This window comes from Sarcophilus harrisii, chromosome 2 (assembly GCF_902635505.1).
Source record: "Sarcophilus harrisii chromosome 2, mSarHar1.11, whole genome shotgun sequence".
Taxonomy (NCBI): domain Eukaryota; kingdom Metazoa; phylum Chordata; class Mammalia; order Dasyuromorphia; family Dasyuridae; genus Sarcophilus; species Sarcophilus harrisii.
In genome coordinates this window covers 461,608,960-461,629,004 of record NC_045427.1, presented here as the reverse complement: position 1 = coordinate 461,629,004, position 20,045 = coordinate 461,608,960, and positions in this window count along the sequence as shown.

The following is a 20,045-nucleotide window of genomic DNA, read 5'->3' as shown; positions in this document are numbered from 1 at the left end:
ATGCTAGTTGAATCAAATTTATTTCTCTTTCCTCACTTTGCTTAAATATGTTTGTTATTTAAAGGATTATAGATCATTTCTTTAGTATATTAAGATTATGAAGACCTTTCTTCACAAAAACTGTGGAAGGCAATCACTGTAAATATTGTTATCTCGGCTTTACAGAGAAAAGAACTGAGACATTGAGAGGAGAAATGATTCCTAATATTTTCATCGTTAGCGTACCATAGAGTGGTGCACCTGGGCCTCAAATCTAGGTTTATTTTTCCTACTCTAGTGCTCTTTCCATTGAATACTTATCGTTCTTTCCACTAGTCCTTTTTTCTACCCCAGCACTAGCCATGTGAGGAACATCATTCATTATGCTTTTTCTCTTTTCAAGTGTCTCACTAGTGAGAAAAATTAGAAATGTATAAAATAGTCAAGAAAATAAGCAATTAATTTGGTTGTCATTTTGTAAAGAACTTCGAAAGACCTCCTTCAGAAAATGATATTTGGATTAAATTATGAAGGAAGATAGGTATTCTAAGATGGAAGAGGGAGGAAGAAGAGATTTGGGACATGGGAGACAGTTTGATGGCTTGTGTGAGAAACATGAATTAGGTCAGTCTGCCTGGACCCTAGAGTATGTGGAAGGCAGTGAAATATAAGAAGTCTGTAAAGACAGGAAGGAGAAAAAGAGATGATTCATTCAGTTCAACATGGATATATACTGTGCTAGGAGGAAGAAAAGAGAATTTGTTCTTTCAAAGATTTCATCATCTAATTTGGGAGGAAAGAATCCAATGCCTGAAAAAGTTAGGAGACAATATAAGACCAATGGGAAATGTTGGGAAGTAATGAGCTATGTGAAGTTTCCCCAACTACACAGTAAAGCTCCTCTAGGACAGGAAAGCCTTCAATTCCTATCAATCTCATAGGAGGATTATTCCTTTTCCATTGATTGGTTGAAATGCATAAATATCTATGTTTGTGCATGTGGATATAGTGGAGTGAGAAGAGTTACTGGAAAAGGTTTCTTGAAGAAAGTAGAATTTGGACTGAGTCTTGGGAAAGCAGGAGGAAGAAGTAAACAGGATAAGACATTCCAGACATGGGGGACATTCAATGCTTGCAAGGGTATGAAGTAGGGAGAGGAAATACCATCTTTAGGAATAATAAGTGGATCAGAGAGTACAGAAAGGGGAGAAAAGTATAAAGAGTACAAGATAGAAAGAGGCAAGGTGAGGAAGAAAATTATATATTCCATTCTGGCAGTTATTAGGGAGTCACTGGAATTGATTAAATTAAGAGGTGATCTGGTCAGATCTGCTCAATTTGGCAGATGAATGGAAGATGAATGGAGAGGGAAGAGATCTGAGGAGGGAAGACAAATCTGAAGGATACTCTAACTTAAAAGTGATGAAGACTAGTGGCTTTCAGAATAGAGAGAAGGGGATAAATAGGAGACATGTTAAGGCAGAAACGACAACATTGGGCAATTGAATGTATGCTGGGATGAGTAAGAGTGAAGCTGAGAGTAATATTGAATCCTGGATGACTGGATGACTGGGAAGATAGTGCTGCCTTCTACAGTAATAGGAGAGTTGGTAAGAGGGGACGGGTTTCTGGGTGCAATAATGAATTGTTTTGTACAATATATACAATGCTTGATACATAGTAGGTGCTTAACAAATGCTTATTGATTCACTGATTTTGAACAGTCAGTGCCTATAGAACATCCACTTCCATGTGTCCAAGGAGATTGGTGATATAGGACAGGATCTCAGGAAAAAGGGTAGGTAGGGCTGGATATAGAGTTCTGAGAATCATATCTTTTGCATAAATATAATTAAAGTCAAGGGAGCTGATGAGATTACTAAGACAATATCAAAGGAAAAGAGAAGAGGGTCAGAAATAGCCTTAGAGGACATGATTGGTTAAATTGATCTCACTGTAATATCTCTAAAATCCCTATAATTCTATGATGAGCATATTATTAATTGTCAAAGTAATTATAATAATTGACATTTGCAAAATGCTTTTCATGTATTATCTCATATGATCCTCTCAGCAGGTAGATGCTGCAATTATCTCCATTTTATAGATGAAGAACAATTTCATGAGTGGCATTTGAACCTCAGTTTTCTTGATTCTGGATCTAGCATTCTAATCACTATTTGAAATCAAAAAGATTTGGGCACAAATGTCATTTCTGCTGCTTGTTAGATATATGATTCTGGGCTAAAAGTCACTTACGCTTTCTGAGCCTGAGTTTCCTCATTTCTGAAATAGACATGAAAATGCCTATAATACTTGCTTCATTGTAAGGCTTAGTCGTATAATATATATTGCGTGCTTTGCAGCTTTAAGGTCTTATATAAATGTCAACTATTATTAATTATGATCATTATCATTACACCCTGTTGCCTCTTCTGCTTGGCTCCAGTTAGCACTGAGGTCTTAGATACTATTAGTATCTCTTTATTATTCTCTCTCTCCCCATTCTTTTTCTTTCTTATATCACTTTATTCTCTCTTGTTTATATTCTCTTTATTCTCTCTCTCTCTCTCTCTCTCTCTCTCTCTCTCTCTCTCTCTCTCTCTCTGTCTGTCTCTCTCTGTCTCTTTCCTCTCCCTCCTCATTCTCTTTCTGTCTTACATTTCTTTATTCTCTCCCTTTTATATTCTCTTTATTCTCTCTCTCTCCTTTTCCTCCCTCTCCCTCCCTCTCCATTCTTCTTTCTTTTTTATATCTCTTTATTATCTCTCGTTTATATTCTCTTTATTCTCTCAATTCCTCTCTCTTCTCTCTGTCTCTCTCTGTCTCTCTCTGTTTCTCTCTCTCTCTCTCTCTCTCTCTCTCTCTCTCTCTCTCTCTCTCTCTCCCCTCCCTCCCCATTCTCTTTCTGTCTTACATTTCTTTATTCTCTCTCTTTTATATCTCTTTATTCTCTCTCTCATTTATATTCTCTTTATTCTTTCACTTCCTCTCTCTCTCTCTCTGTCTCTCTCTGTCTGTCTCTGTCTCTGTCTCTCTCTCTCTCTCTCTCTCTCTCTCACACACACACACACACACACACACACACAGAGGTTATAATTAAAGGACTTGACTTTGCCATATAACTTCTCCATGACTTTAAAAAGTTACTTCACAAGTTTTGGTTTCACTTTTAATGTTTATAAAAAGAAAGGGTTAGCTCAGTTGGTACTTCAGGACCCTTTTTGTTCTAAATCTTATGATTCTAACCATGTTCCATTTCAATTATATTTTGGGAAGCAGAAGCTCTAGAAGATCCCACACTAGCAGCTGTAGAGCCATAGTCCTGCCTTTCAGTCTTTATTTCATTATCTATAAAATGGAAATAATGACATTTATACTACCCAATCAATCAGCAAGCATCCACTGGGTGCCATGGACTAAGTGCTTGAGATAAAAATACTTTGAATGAAATAATCTCTACTAACAAAAGGCTTACAATTCAATATCCACCTTATCGGATTGTTTTGTAGAAAATTTTTTGTAACCCTAGCATTCCTGGATATATATTAATTGTTATTAGTAGTACAATAAATGGTTTTTGAACACTAATTGTGCATAAGGCTCTCTACCCATTTCAGAAAATGATCATGGGGAAATTGCTTTGTAAGCCATGGAGTGTTATATACATGTAAATTGTTTTTAATTATAAGTATAGAAACAGCTAGATGGCACAGTATATCCACTCTGCACCAGCCCTGAAGTCAGGAGGACCTGAGTTCAAATCTAGCCTCAGACACTTAACACTTCCTAACTGTGTGACCCTGGGTAAGTCACTTAACCCCAATTGCCTCAGGGGAAAAAAATTGTAAGTGTATCAGCTGCACCTAATCAACTTAATGACTTTAAGAGGAGGTAAACCTTAGACTCCTTGATTATGTTGGGGAGGGGAGTCACAAAGCTTAGATTCTTGGCTAGAGAAGAGAGAATTCCTAGGTCCCAAGTTCCTAGCCTCTGAATTTCTTTTTTCAGCCATGGAGAGACAGTAACGCAACCTCTTAGCCCCAAAAGTTCCGGTTGTGGAGAGGAACTTCATCTGATGAAGTGGTAAGAGTTTCTGAATGTTGGTGTTCAGAGAATTGTTGAGAATGGCTAATCCCTGCACTTCTGAAGGAGTATTGTGAGTTTTAAACAAAAAGCATGGCCCCAGAATTGCAGGAATATTAAGGGGACAAGCCATGATATTGAGGAAAAAATTCTGTATTTTGCCCATTGCAAAATGAGTTATTCACTATGGTTACTATGAGTTATTCACATGGTAGAGAACCACAGGGGAAGGGAGATGTTTCTCTAATAGACCCAAGTTGATTTCAAGAGACCTGTATGGGAACTATTTGAGTGATTATTGCCTTCTCTGGCAACCTCATTTGTTTCCCATCTAAAAATCTAAACTACAAGGTATCATTATGAGAATAGAAAGCTATAAAGTTTCTAGAATGAAGACATTCTGTGGGGTTAAATAAAAGCTGTCCTGCATGTGTTGTGCATTGATACCTTGCATGTTTACATGGAAGCTGGGTATCTTTTGCCCACATCTCTGGAGAATTAGATGGGAGCTATATTCTTAAATTTTCTTTTGGGAGCAAAATGAGTAAATGAAGTGCAACTTTTAAGAAGACTCCTCTAAGAGTGAATCTGTTCTGTATAAGCCCAGAGTTCCGTATACTGTGTCATGGATTACATTATTATTACTTCTTCAAGGATTGGCTTAACAAAATTTCCAGACAGCAAACATAAGTTTGATGCTCCTTGCAGGTATTCATGATCATCACGCTCTGTCTTCTCTTCCTTCCCATAAATATTTACCTTCTTCCTCTTCATTGATGAGGTATAAATGAATAAGTTTCATTTAAAGTAAAACGGTCTCCTGGGGTGTCTGTATTTTATTGGGATAAAAGCTGCAAGTTCAGGGAAAGGAATTTTAATGGAATTTTATATATGTTAATGGGGGATGAAGTGAAGGAAGACTAGAGTATTGGGGTTTTTCTGAGGTCTGTGACATCAGTATATAGTCTGGTACTCTGCTTACCCTTCTTGTTGACCTTGCTTATTAATTCTATTGAGGGCAAATGTAAGTCGATCTGGATAAATGGAATCTCTATACAGGAAAACCAAATGAAAGAAGGGAGGAAAAGATCAAAAGTAAAAAGGAAGCAAGAGAAAGGATAAAAAGAAAAACAAGGAGGATTAATTGATAAAAGGATCAGGTTTAATTGGGAGATGTTGAAAGGGACCAAAGGATAGAAATCCAATTAGTAAATTCCATCAAGCCAGAGCTGAAGTTGTGATACAAGCCCTCATATTTCTTCTTTTTGGCTCTCTAGTTGCAGGGGTGACATTGAGACAAGACATCAATTACTCCATAGTAGTTGATGTTCTCTACCCCCTAATTCTGTTACCTCCTCAGCTACTCCCGTCCCACTGCATTTGACACATTTCAGGCTCACATCCCTCGCAGTGGGATGGCTCTCCCTACAAGGTGATGTGACATAAATCCCCCAGGTAGCTGTAGTTGAACCACAACACTCCAGTGCCTTCCAATAATAAATGCCGAGGCTCACACACTTTCAGGAAAGCCATAGTGAATGAGAGGATCTGATGAACATCCTGTTTTACAAGCAATTTGTCAGGCTCTTGCTGCATATTCTATCCTAGAGGCTGAATGCTTACTGATTTAGCAGAAGGGGATTGTAATAGGCAACACCTTGGTGCAGAGTGGGTACAACCTAGGTGGTTGGGAGTGATGTATTTTCAATGGGTTATTTGTTTATTTACTTGTTTTTGGTTTGGGCTGACTAACTCAGAAATATTTCCCATTTGAGACAAAGGAAAAATGCCTTCAGGCTTGTCTTCCCTAGATAGCTGCTGCCAGGATGAAGTAGCCCTGCCAGGTCTCTTTGTATTAAGCTCATCATGTCTGTTTGTGAAGGTTATCATCATGTGCAAAAAATATTCTGAGTTTTACAGAGAGCAGTTAGTGTCTTCCTTTCCTTATTGCAAAACAGATAAATCGTGGGGATCAGATTTCAACTATATGCTTAGTGCTATAGCTTCCTATCCATATTTTTAACCTTTTGCTGTCATCCCTGATACCAATAGGACTCATAGCAAAGATTGTGTATAAACTGCATCTTTATATCAGTCCCCTTTGATCCTGACCCATATGTCCTCTGCCATCCTCCCCCAGCTGATAGACTTCTGTCCTAGTTTGATTCACTGTGACACCTCTCGTGGCTGGGCAGCTCATACACTTTTGTCAAAGGAAAGTGCCCAATATTTCAAGTCTCTCAGAATGAGATGTCCCTCTTGAACTTTCTGCTTTAATCCTCTCTCTTTCAGACAGCTCTGCTCTGTATCTGAGCTTCCCACATGCTCCTGAACCTCATGTGAGGCAATTGATCATTGGCAGAGGAAACCAGCCAAGATGGAGAAACCACCTTGCACACGCTGCTGTTGTGAACATGAAAAGAAATGCCTGGGAGATTTTGAAGATCAAGAAGGGCGTTCAGGCAATAAAACCTTAGTTCCTGTCTTAGTAGAACACTTCTTTCAGGATACCTTTGGAGCAAATCCCTTAAGGTCAATCAGACCCCCCAAAGCAAATCTCTCTTCAGTGTATATTAATGATTTATGGAATTATTTGTCCTTGAGCTACCCACTAGCTTCTCTATTTTTCAGGGAAGGTATGCTACTTCTTTAATTGTTTCTTTTGTCTTTCTTCTTTTAGGATACAGGATAAAAATTTCTATAGGAATGTTAAATAGTCTCCTCCCAATCTCCTAACACCACTGCCTGGGGTTCCTTATTAAACTTTTTTCTAACTGTTCACTTCTTCCTTTCTGTCTTCAAATACTTTCAGTTCTTCTCTACCTTGAAAGAACTTTCATTTGTGCAAAGTCAGCTACTTGTTCAAATTCAGGTGTGTGACCCCATGTTTAAACTTTCTTTAGACTTTGGATGCATGTGTAGTCAGCCTGCAGGATATGATGGTCCAGAAATACCTTTGTGCATGCTCATTAATCCTATTTCCCTATGATGCTATAATGGGGAGGAGCTGAGGCAGCACTAATACAATCTCCTCATGATTATATATATTCTCTCTCCTCTACTCTAACTCTCCAAATTCTAATCATTCTCCCAGGTCTATATTCTTCCTCTTAGATGAAGCCTTTTGTCACAATTCTAGTTACCTTTAATCTCATTCTTCTCCAAAGTTTTACATTTTTAGAGTCAATTATACCTAATTGAGCACATAAATGTGCCTGGTAGGATTCTACTAACCATTCTAATCATTATTCACAAAGGTTCAAAGGTTTAGACCTGAATAGCTCACTATACAGATTGCTTCAAATCTGTCATTTCACCAATAAAGAGTGTGAGCTATAGAAAAGTCAAATGATTTGATCAAAGTCATATGAGTAATAAGTAGGAGAGTTGGGCATGAATTCCAGACCCTTAACTACAATTCCACTTCCATGTGTTGCTAGTTTTATGTCTTCTACTAGACTAAAACTTTCTCTTTAAACATGCCTTATTCAAGTATGCCTCTGACATCTCCATCAATGAAAGTACAATAGGGAAGTGCTGGAACTGAAATCAGGAAATCTGGCTTTGAATACTAACATGGGCACTTGATAGTTGGGGTGACCCTTGACCTTAGAGCCTTGATTCTATCATTTGCCAAAGGGAGCTGATACTAGTCTTTCAGGATTGTCAATAAATTTTCAAGTGCCATATAAATGTAAGTTATTATTACTTTTACCTATTGCCTCAAACAAGGTTGGACACAAAGAAGGGACTCAAAATTCTTTATTGAATGATGGATTTGACTATGATTCCTCAGTGAAAGTTTTAAAAATGTCATATATTTAATTTTTAACTTATTGAATATAACAAGCCTAATAAAGATGATTTCACAAGAAGTTGCAGATCTATTATGTACAACTTGCTATTCTTTTTGGATGTATAATGTTATCATGTAAATTTCTTTTTCTTCTCTCTAAGATACCATTAGACACAAATATATATGTATGTATGTTTATATCTGTATGTGTGTATATATATGTGTGTATGTGTGTGTATGTATACACACACATACATACACACACACACAAAACACAAACTACTATTCATCCATCTTTTTTCCTCAGGATTCAGATAGTAACTTCCTTCATAGTATTTATAATAGTCAAATTGAGTTATTTGCTCAAAGTTATATTTAAAACAATATTGTTACTATACATAATGTTGTCTTGGTTCTACTCATTTTGCTTTTTATTATTTCATGCAAGTCTATGCACATTTTTCTAAGATCATGGAGCTCATCATTTAATGGCAGTAATATTCCATCATAATCATATACTACATCTTGTTCAGTCATTCCCCAGTTGATAGACATGCCCACATTTTCTGGGTTTTTGCCAGTTAATTGCTATTTCTTACTAGCAACTTGATTTTCCAGCCTCTTATTTACATTCCCTTTTCAGAAGACCACATTCATTGTTGTGTAGATGGTTCATGAGTTTGTAGACTTATTCATTTTATTGCTATAGTCAAAAATGCAACCACTTCTTGATAATAGTATCTATTCCTTCAGACTAGTTTTGCTATGATACCAGGTGACACACATTTAAAAATTTTTTTTCTTTTATCTTATTTTTATTATTAAAGCCTTTTATTTTCAAAACATATGCATAAATAATTTTCAACATTCACCTTTGCAAAACTTTATGTTCCCAAAATTTTCCCCTCCCTTTCCCTCACCCCCTTTCCCTAGATGGCAAGTAATTCAATATATGTTAAACATGTGCAATTCTTCCTAACATGTCCATAATTACCATGCTACACAAGAAAAATAAAATCAAAAAGGGAAAAAAATGAGAAAGAAAAATGAGAAAATACAAGCAAACGACAACAAAAAGAATCAAGATACTATGTTGTAATCCACACTCCATCCCAACAATCTTCTCTCTGGGAGGAGATGTCTCTCTTTATCCCAAGACTATTGAAACTGGCCTGAATCACCTCGTTATTGAAAAGAGCTACATCCATCAGAATTGAGTATCACATAATCTTGCTATTGCTGTGTACAATATTCTCTTGGTTCTACTCAGTTCACTTAGTATCAGTTCATCTAAGTCTCTCCAGGCCTTTCTGAAACCATCCTCCTGACTGTTTCTTATAGAATAATAATATTCCATAGGGAATGAAGGAGTCCTACCAAATTCCTTCTATGACACAGACATGGTACTGATACCTAAACCAGGTAGGCTGAAAACAGAGAAAGAAAATTATAGACCAATCTCCCTAATGAATATTGATGCTAAAATCTTAAATAAGATATTAGCAAAAAGACTACAGAAAATCATCTCCAAGATAATACACTATGATCAAGTAGGATTTATACCAGGAATGCAGGGCTGGTTCAATATTAGGAAAACTATCAATATAATTGGCCATGTTAATAACCAAATTAACAAAAACCATATGATCATCTCAATAGATGCAGAAAAAGTATTTGATAAAATCCAACATCCATTCCTATTAAAAACACTTGAGAGTATAGGAATAAATGGACTTTTCTCAAAATAATCAGCACATATTTAAACCATCAGTAAGCATCATATGTAATGGAGACAAACTGCAACCATTCCTCAATAAGATCTGGAGGAAACAAGGTTGCTCACTATCACCGTTACTATTTAATATTGTATTAGAAACGCTAGCTTTAGCAATAAGAGCTGAGAAAGAGATTAAAGGAATAAGAATAGGCAATGAGGAAGCCAAATTATCACTCTTTGCCGATGACATGATGGTATACTTAGAGAACCCTAGAATTCTGCTAAAAGTTATTAGAAATAATCCACAACTTTAGCAAAGTTGCTGGTTATAAAATAAACCCACATAAGTCATCAGCATTCTTATATATCACTAACAAATCCAACAGTCAGAGTTACAAAGAGAAATTCCATTTAAAGTAACTACTGATAATATAAAATATTTAGGAATCTATCTGCCAAGGGAAAATCAGAAACTTTATGAGCAAAATTACAGACCACTTTTCACACAAATTAAGTCTGATCTAACCAATTGAAAATACTAAATGCTCTTGGATAGGGCGACAAATATAATAAAGATGACAATATTACCTAAACTAATCTATTTAGCGCTATACCAATCAGAGTCCCAAAAACTATTTTAATGACCTAGAAAAATAACAACAAAGTTCATATGGAAAAACAAAAGGTCAAGAATTTCAAGGAATTAATGAAAAAAAATTAAATGAAGGTGGCTTAGCTGTACCAGATCTAAAATTATATTATAGAGCAGCAGTTACCAAAACTATTTGGTATTGGCTAAGGAATAGATTAGTTGATCAGTGGAATAGATTAGGTTCAAGGGATAAAACAAATATAGCAACCTAGTCTTTGATAAACCCAAAGATCCCAGCTTTTGGGATAAGAACTTACTGTTTGATAAAAATTGCTGGGAAAATTGGAAACTAATATGGCAGAAACTAGGCATTGATCCATACTTAACGCCGTACACCAAGATAAGGTCAAAATGAGTTCATGACCTAGGCATAAAGAATGAAATTATTAATAAATTAGAGGAACACAGGATAGTTTACCTCTCAGGCCTGTGGAAGGGGAAGGTCTTTATGACCAAAGCAGAACTAGAGATCATTACTGATCACAAAATAGAAAATTTCGATTATACCAAACTGAAAAGTTTTTGTACAAACAAAACTAATGCAGACAAGATTAGAAGGGAAGCAATAAACTGGGAAAATATTTTTATAGTCAAAGGTTCTGATAAAGGCCTCATTTCCAAAATATATAGAGAATTAACTCTAATTTACAAAAAATCAAGCCATTCTCCAATTGAAAAATGGTCAAAGGATATGAACAGACAATTCTCAGATGAAGAAATTGAAACTATTTCTAGTCATATGAAAAGATGCTCCAAATCATTATTAATCAGAGAAATGCAAATTAAGACAACTCTAAGATACCACTACACACCTGTCAGATTGGCTAAGATGACAGGAAAAATAATGATGATTGTTGAGGGGATGTGGAAAACTGGGACATTGATGCATTGTTGGTGGAGTTGTGAACGAATCCAACCATTCTGGAGAGTAGTTTGGAACTATGCTCAAAAAGTTATCAAACTGTGCATACCCTTTGATCCAGCATTGTTACTACTGGGATTATATCCCAAAGAGATTATAAAGAAGGGAAAGGGACCTGTATGTACACGAATGTTTGTGGCAGCCCTTTTTGTAGTGGCTAAAAACTGGAAACTGAATGGATACCCATCAGTTGGAGAATGGCTGAATAAATTGTGGTATATGAATATTATGGAATATTACTGTTCTGTAAGAAATGACCAACAGGATAATTTCAGAAAGACCTGGAGAGACTGACACGAACTGATGCTGAGTGAAATGAACAGGACCAGGAGATCATTATATAGTTCAACAACAATACTATATGATGACCAGTTCTGATGGACCAGGCCATCCTCAGCAACGAGATCAACCAAATCATTTCCAATGGAGCAGTAATGAACTGAACCAGCTATGCCAAGAAAAAGAACTCTGGGAGATGATTAAAAACCATTACATTGAATTCCCAATCCCTATATTTATGCATACCTGCATTTTTGATTTCCTTCACAAGCTAATTGTACAATATTTCAGTGTCTGATTCTTTTTGTACAGCAAAATAACGTTTTGGTCATGCATACTTATTGTGTATCTAATTTATATTTTAATATATTTAACATCTACTGGTCATCCTGCCATCTAGGGAGGGTGAGGGGTAAGAGGTGAAAATTGGAACAAGAGGTTTGGCAATTGTTAATGCTGTAAAGTTACCCATGCATATATCCTGTAAATAAAAGGCTATTAAATAAAAAAAAAGAATAATAATATTCCATAACATTCATGTACCATAACTTATTCAGTCATTCTCCAACAGATGGTCATCCACTCAGCTTCCAGTTCCTTGACACTAGAAAAAGGCTGCCATAAACATTTTTGCCCATATAGATCCATTTCCAATTTTAATATTCTCTTTGGGACACAGGTCCAATAGAGACACTGCTGGATCCAAGGGTATACATGATTTGATAGCCCTTTGGGGATAGTTCCGAAATGCTCAAAATCAAAAAAGTTGGATGAGTTCACAACTCCACCAAAAATGTATTACTGTCCCAGTTTTCCCTCTAATATTCATCATTAACTTTTCCTATCATTTTAGCGAATCTGAGAGGTATGTAGTGGTGCCCCAGAGTTGTCTTAATTTTCTTTTCTCTGATTAATAATGATTTAGAGCATATTTTTCATTTGAGGATAAATTGTTGTAATTTCTTCTTCTGAAAATTCTTTATTCATATTTTTGACTATCAATTGGATAATGACTTGAATTTTTATAAATTTGAATCAATTCTCTATGTGTTTTAGAATTGAGGCCTTCATTTCCAAAATATATAGAGAATCATTCTCTAATTGTTAAATGGTCAAAGGATATTTACAGACAATTCTTAGATGAAGAAATTGAAACTATTTCTAGCCATATGAAAAGATGCTCCAAGTCATTATTAATCAGAGAAATGCAAATTAAGACAACTCTGAGATACCACTACACATCTGTCAGATTGGCTAGAATGACAGGAAAAGATAATGCTGACTGTTGGAAGGGATGTGGGAAAACTGGGACGCTGATACATTAGTGATGGAATTGTGAAAGAATCCAACCATTCTGGAGAGCAATTTGGAACTATACTCAAAAAGTTATCAAACTGTGCATACCCTTTGATCCAGCAATGTTTCTACTGGGGTTATATCCCAAAGAGATTTTAAAGGAGGGAAAGGAACCCACATGTGCAAAAATGTTCATGGCAGCTCTTTTTGTAGTGGCAAGAAACTGGAAACTGAGTGGATGCCCATCAATTGGAGAATGGCTGAATAAATGTGGTATATGAATATTATGGAATATTATTGTTCGGTAAGAAATGACCAACAGAATGGTTTCAGAAAGGCCTGGAGAGACTTATGTGAACTGATGCTGAGTGAAATGAGTAGAACCAGGAGGTCATTATATACTTCAACAACAATACTATATAATGATCAGTTCTGATGGACATGGCCCTCTTCAACAGTGAGATGAACCAAATCAGTTCCATTTGTTCAACAATGAAGAGAACCAGCTACACTCAGTGAAGGAACTATGGGAAATGAACATGAACCACAACATAGCATTTCTACTCTCTCTGCTTTTGTCTGCTTGCATTTTTTATTTCCTTCTCAGGTTATTTTACCTTATGTCTAAGTCCGATTTTTCTTGTGCAGCAAAATAACTGTATAGATATGTATACATATATTGTATTTAACATATACTTTAACATATTTAACCTATATGGGTCTGCCTGCCATCTAGGGGAGGGGTGAAGGGAAGGGAGGGGAAAAGTTGAAAAAAGGGTTTTGCAAGGGTCAATGCTGAAAAATTACCCATGAATATATCTTGTAAATAAAAAGCTATAATAAAATAAATTTTAAAAATGATAAATGAGGCCTTTACCATAACCCTTGGATATAACAATTTCCCCCTAATGTATTGCTTCTTTTCTAATCTTGTCTGCATTGGTTTTATTTGTACAAAAACTTTTAAGCTTAATATAATCAAAATTATCCATTTTGCATTCCACAATGTACTCTAGTTTTACTTTGGCCACAAATTCTTTCCTTCTCCACAGATCTGCGAAGTAGACTATTCTTTGTTCTTTTAATTTGCTACTACAAGAAGGATTGTAGTATCACTCTTTACGTTTAAATCATGAACCCATTTCAACCTTATCTTGGTAAAAGTTGTTATATATGAGTCAATACCTAGTTTCTGCTATACAACTTTCCAACTTTCCCAACAATTTTGTCAAATAGTGAGTTCTTGTCCCAGAAGCTGGGGTCTTTGGGTTTATCAAACATGATTAATATAGTCATTAACTATTGCATCTTGTGAACCTAACCTATTCCACTGATTGACTATTCTATTTCTTAGCCAATATCAAATAGTTTTGATGAATGCTGCTTTATATTATGGTTTTAGGTCTGATACAGATAGGCTGCCTTCATTTTCATTTTTTTCCATTGAAAAAATTTTGAAGAATTCATTGCTTTCTACATTGTTATTTGTGGATTCTTCATAAGAACACTCCAGAATCCTCTTCCTTTTGGTTACGTTGGATAAATCTTTGCTAGTTTTTGTTTTAAGTCTAACCCTTTCCTTTATTTTTAAATATTTTATTTTTTCACAATTATATGTCAAAATAATTTTTAGCATTCATTTTTGCAAGATTTTGAGTTCTAAATTTTTCTCCCTCCATTTCTATGTTCCCTCCTTCTAGGCAGGCAATTTGATATAGGTTGTATATGTGCAATTATGTAAAATACATTTGCATACTAGACACAGTTAAGAAAGAAGAAACAAAACAAAAGGAAAAAAAAGGAAAAAATAAAGTAAGTGAAAAAAGTATGATTTAATTTACAGAGTCCATCAGTTTTCTATCTGGATGTGGATAGCATTTTCCATTGTGAGTCCTTTGTATTTGTCTTAGAACATAGTTTTGCTTGAGAAGAGTTAAGTCATTCATACTTTATCATCACAAAATGTTTCTGATACTGTTTTCCTAGTTCTTTTCATCTCACTTTGTGATTTTTCTGAAATGTCTGTTTATCATTTCTTATGGCATGATAGTATTTCACTGCATTAATAGTACAGTTTGTTTAACTACTCTCCAATTGATGGGAATCCCTTCAATTACCAGTATTTTTTCTATTGTTAAGTATGAAATATTTGAATGCATTTAGATATCTTGAATCTATTAGATATGTTTTGGAATGAAGACAGTTCTTCATTGTATTATATTAGGTACTGTCTGCTGGAAGATTGCCTAGGCGAGACTTAAGATGTAGGGGATTCAAGCCTGTTTATATTTTATGAACTATGAATCTGATGAGTGAACTAAAGACGAAAAAGGAAGAAAAAATGGATGAAACTTGAACAGTGTTTAGGGAGACTTTTCTTCTCCTATAATTGTCATTGGTCTTCCCTCACTAATGGCTTCAATTGATGTTCTAGGGTCAGTTAAAAATTGATAGGGAATTAGTAAGGTCTCTGAAGTCTAGACTTGGAAAGGCGCTTTCTCCTAAGTCAATCTTTACTCTGCTCCTTGTTCTCACTAAATCATCACTGACTTATATAGCTATTAAATTTCAATCTATTGTTATTCTCAAATATTTATACTAGAAAGAGGAAACATGTTAGACTCAAGATACTAAAGACTGAAACAAAAAAAAAAGTTTTTTGAATCACCCAAAGAAGGTGCATGATGAAAAGGAAAGATTTTCTCAGAATCAGCAAAGTGACATTGTTCACTGAGAGCCTATTATAGATTTGAGATATTGAGAAGGGAATAAGCATTAATATAGTACCTACTGTGTTCCAGGCACTCTGCTAATTGCTTTTGCAAATATAATTTCATTGAAGACATACTCTTTTTGTAAATGCTGGCAAGTCACTTAGTGTCTGTTTTCCTGAGTTGTTTCAAGTGTACAATAGGGATAATAGAGCCTACCTCCTAGGGTTGCTGTAAGAATCAAATGAGATGTTGAATTTGAAAGCTGACTCCAGAAAAACAGGGGTCACATAGCAATTAGCATGATACAGAACATCTAGATTGATCTTGGTAAACTTTTTGAGGGAAGGAAGTAAGGAAGGGAGGAAAGAAGAATGAAAGAATGGAAGAAAGGGAAGGAGAGAGGAAAGGAGGGAGCAAAGAAAGATGAAACTTAATCCCATAAATATTACCATAGTTTTTCAAGACATCTGCTAGGACTCAGATTTCAGTCTCGTGAAAGTGAGTAAAAAGTTTGGCTTCTAGACACTTTAAAATAAACTGATTCAAATTCCTATTGTCCTTTATACTGTTATATCTATTCTCCATAAAGAATTTTCTTTGAATTAAAAAAAATTCTTTTTGAAAAAGGATCAGTGATTTCTTTCTAAAAGGGAATCAGAGAACTGTAAGATTAAAGTGTTTAAGATTTCCATGAAGAAAATCAATAAGATGGTTTTGATGATGATGGTTAGGGTATATGAATATAGAAAATGCAGGGTAATTTTCATATTTTTATAACCCTTATTATTTCTGTCTTTAAAACTAATATGTGCCATTTGCCCAAAAATTTAATTATAATTATCATTTAGTACTGAGTTTAAATAATTTTATAAGTTTATTTTAATTTAGTAAGATTATGCACAAATGAACATTTATAAATGTATAGGGTTATTTGGGGAGAGAATCTACTCTAAATTTCATCCATCTCAACCAGTAAAGCAAAGAAAAGGTGAAGGTGTGGGGTCAAAAGGGCTATCTGCTCTTTGGTTGCAAAGTCATATTCATAGAAGACTTTGTAAGCCTGTGAGGATATGAGAGTGAAATCATGGCATGCGAGAGGATTGTACTAAGAGTAGACCAAATTTGTATTGCAATGCTAAAATTAATATTGTGTGTGTGTATATTATATATGTATATATATATATATATATATATATTTAATTCAACTTCTAATTTCATTGGTATAAGGAATTCTTAAAAGGCAATTCCCTCCACCAATGCAAATCAGTGACTATTCTACAACTTACAATTTAAAGAGAATTTCTTGGTACAATGAGGGGTTACATGATTTGTTTAGGATCACACTGCCAAGTATGTGTCAGAAGTCACAATTGAACTTGGGTCCTTCTAAATTAGAGGTTGGTTCACTATCCATTCTATCACTTATTCTTTCTTATTGTATAATTTAAATGAGTGTTTTCTAGCTAATGAGAAGAGGGTCAAGATTATACACAGGAATGAACCAAACAGTAGTCTTTGATCAAAAGAAACTCAGAATGGCAGTGAAATCAATGTAGGCTATGCTACAATTTCCCCAATCACACAACTCCACCCTGTCTCAACATGCAATTATATGTTCAAGGTGAAATTCTATTAAACGTTCCTGACTTTATTTCTTCATGTGGGTTCAGAGTTGTATAGCTGGAAGTAATCTTTAGGGATCTTCTGGTGCAGAGGAAGGCAACTCCCATCCCATCAAACTCTGGAACCAGATTAAAATGGAATTGGAAAATGTTTAACAAAATAAATAAAAATACAATACAACATAAATAATGTTAATTTATGGTTGTCCAAATCAATATGTGGCCCAGGGATATGTTTCCATTTTATTTTGACACAGCTAAATCCAATTCCTTCAATTTATAATAGAAAATAGACCCAGAGTGACTAGGTACTTGTCCTTACACAGGTAGTAAGTGGCCAAGATGGGACATGACTGCCTGACTTCTGACTAAATCCCAAAGTCTGTCTCCTCCCATATACTTGAAAATATCTGAAATCCACAATGTCCGAATGTTTTGTTGATCAGTCATTTTAATTGTGTCCCTTTCTTTGTGACCCTATTTAGGGTTTTCTTGGCAAAGATACTGGAGTGGTTTGCCATTTCCTTCTCATTTTACAGATGAAGAAACTGAGGCAAACAGGATTAAGTGACTTACATAAGGCCATTTCATATTTTAAAAAATGCTTTTGTGAAATCAATATCATTCTTTTTTCTCTTTCTGAAATGCTACAGAATGATTCCAACAAATTAAATGGAATTGTTCCTTTCTGGGATTGGGAGGATTTATTTATCATTCTTGTCATCCCCTGAAATGGTGTCTGTTTTATTCCTACCCCCTACATGGAACCTGCTTATGAAATGTTTTGGAATTACAGAGCAAATTCTGGGCAACTTTGCCATCCTTTGTATGTGCTATTTTGGGCTGTCACTACAGTTAATTAGTTAAAAAACTACCATGGAGATGACTTTGGGAGGTAATCAGCTTCAAAATATGGTATGTAAGTACAGAAATTAAGTACCAACATCTCCAATTTCTAAACTCTTTTTTTTTCTTGTACGACGTACAAGGTCAGGCATACAAGCACATTAGTGGGAATGACTGTAAGTTTGCATTTAATACACCTTTCACAAATGACCTGAGGTTGGTCTAGTCCTATGTTGTAAGTGATGATTCATAAAACTGTGAAGGGCAGGCTCAGAACTCGTGTGACTACACTTTACAGAAAAATAATGAAAGGAGATTCAAATGAGTAGAGGTGAAAGAAAGAGAGAGAAAAAGAAAGGATAAAGAAAGAAGAGACAGGGGAAGAGAAGGGGGAAGGGGAAGAAAGATTGAGAGAGCACAACTCATCTGCCTTAGCAATTAGGAGGTAGTGGGGGAAGGAAAAAAATAGGTCATCTTGACATCCATTATTCTAACAGTTCCACTTTTAGTATTATTCATAATTATTTCATTCCAGTACATGATCCAGCTTCAAAGCAAGATCATATCTATTTATGAATAAACTACAAGAGTATGTATATTGCAAGTAGAATAATAAAAAGGTAAAGATTTATTATAAGCTGCAGCAAAACGTAGAAAGGATTTGAGCATAAAAAGTAATTGCCTTTGAGCAGGGGGTATTATACATTGCCAAGAGTTTCTCAACTTCTCCAAATGTGGGAATTGCAAATTGATCAATCCTAAAACATTCCATAAAATTTACAGCTTTGAAGACTGGGAGCATAATGTAGGTGGAGGGAACTGCATGGTGATGCATCACAGGAGATGGGAGGAACTCAAAAAATTAAAGAGCCAACATATTTTAAGATGCATTGTTACTTTTGGAAAGCTATCTGGTTAATCTCTTGCAGGGAGAGTTACTGGATAGCTAGAGGAGCCATCCTCATATGTCTCTCTAGCAAAAAGAAATGCCAAAGCAAGGATTAGCCAGTATGGATTAACTGCAGCCCCTCCCCTCTCTACTCTTATAAGAATAAAACAGATACTAAGGAACAAGGAGACATAAAGGGAAGACAATTTGAATTATCTTCATGGAATGCTTTCAGCTCTAGATGTTACAAAAGAACCAGTAGGAAAGTAGAAAAACTCGGTCATTAATTTGAAAAGCATTTATAAAATACTCACTGTGTGTCAAATACCATGTCCAAAGATAGGACAGCAAAAATGAATTGTTCTCTATTTTAAAGGAACATAGAGTCTATTGAGAGATCCCCATTTATATTAGCTTACATTCCACCAAGGGTTTAGGATTAGGAGTCAGAAGCTGAGCTCATATCCTACTATGACCAATTAATGGCGGTATAGTCTTGAGCAAGTCACATTAATCTCCCTGTGCTTCCATTTCCTCATCTATAAAATGGGGGTGACACCAATGATGTCATTATCTATTTCCCTAAGCTATTGTGAGGATTCAGTGATCTAATGTATGTAAAGTGCTATATGGATATCAACTATCCTAAATGTAAACTATTAGCAATGATAAATATCATTTTCTTTTTTTTTTTAATTTTTTGGGGAGCAGTTGTCATTAAATGATTTATCCACGATCTCATACCTAGTAAATATCTGAAGCCAGATTTGAACTCAGGTCCCCCTTACTCTAGGGGTGGTACTCTATTCACTGCCCCATAAATGTAATTTTCAATAATAAATATTTATTGAACACTTCCTAGATAAAAATCAGAAATTACCCATTGCAGTTTAACTACAGTCCCTCCTTTTATGAATGAGACAGATAACATGCCATAGAATCTTGGATTTTAGAACTAAAAGGCAGCTTAGAAGCTATCTAGTCCAGGAACTTCATTTTACAGATAAAGAAATAGAGGCACAGAGAGGATAAATGGCTTGCTCAAAGTCAACTGTAAATAATAGAGAATAATTGAATCTCCAGCTCTCTGCCTTCAAATTTACATGCGATTCAAAGTTTATTATACAATCTGAATGATCTGCATCTGATGTTTTACATTCTTTCATTAGTTGATACAAAAATAGTTCATTAAAAAAAGAAAAAAATTAGCCAATCAGGGTTTTGGATTTAGCTACCATTATTAATAT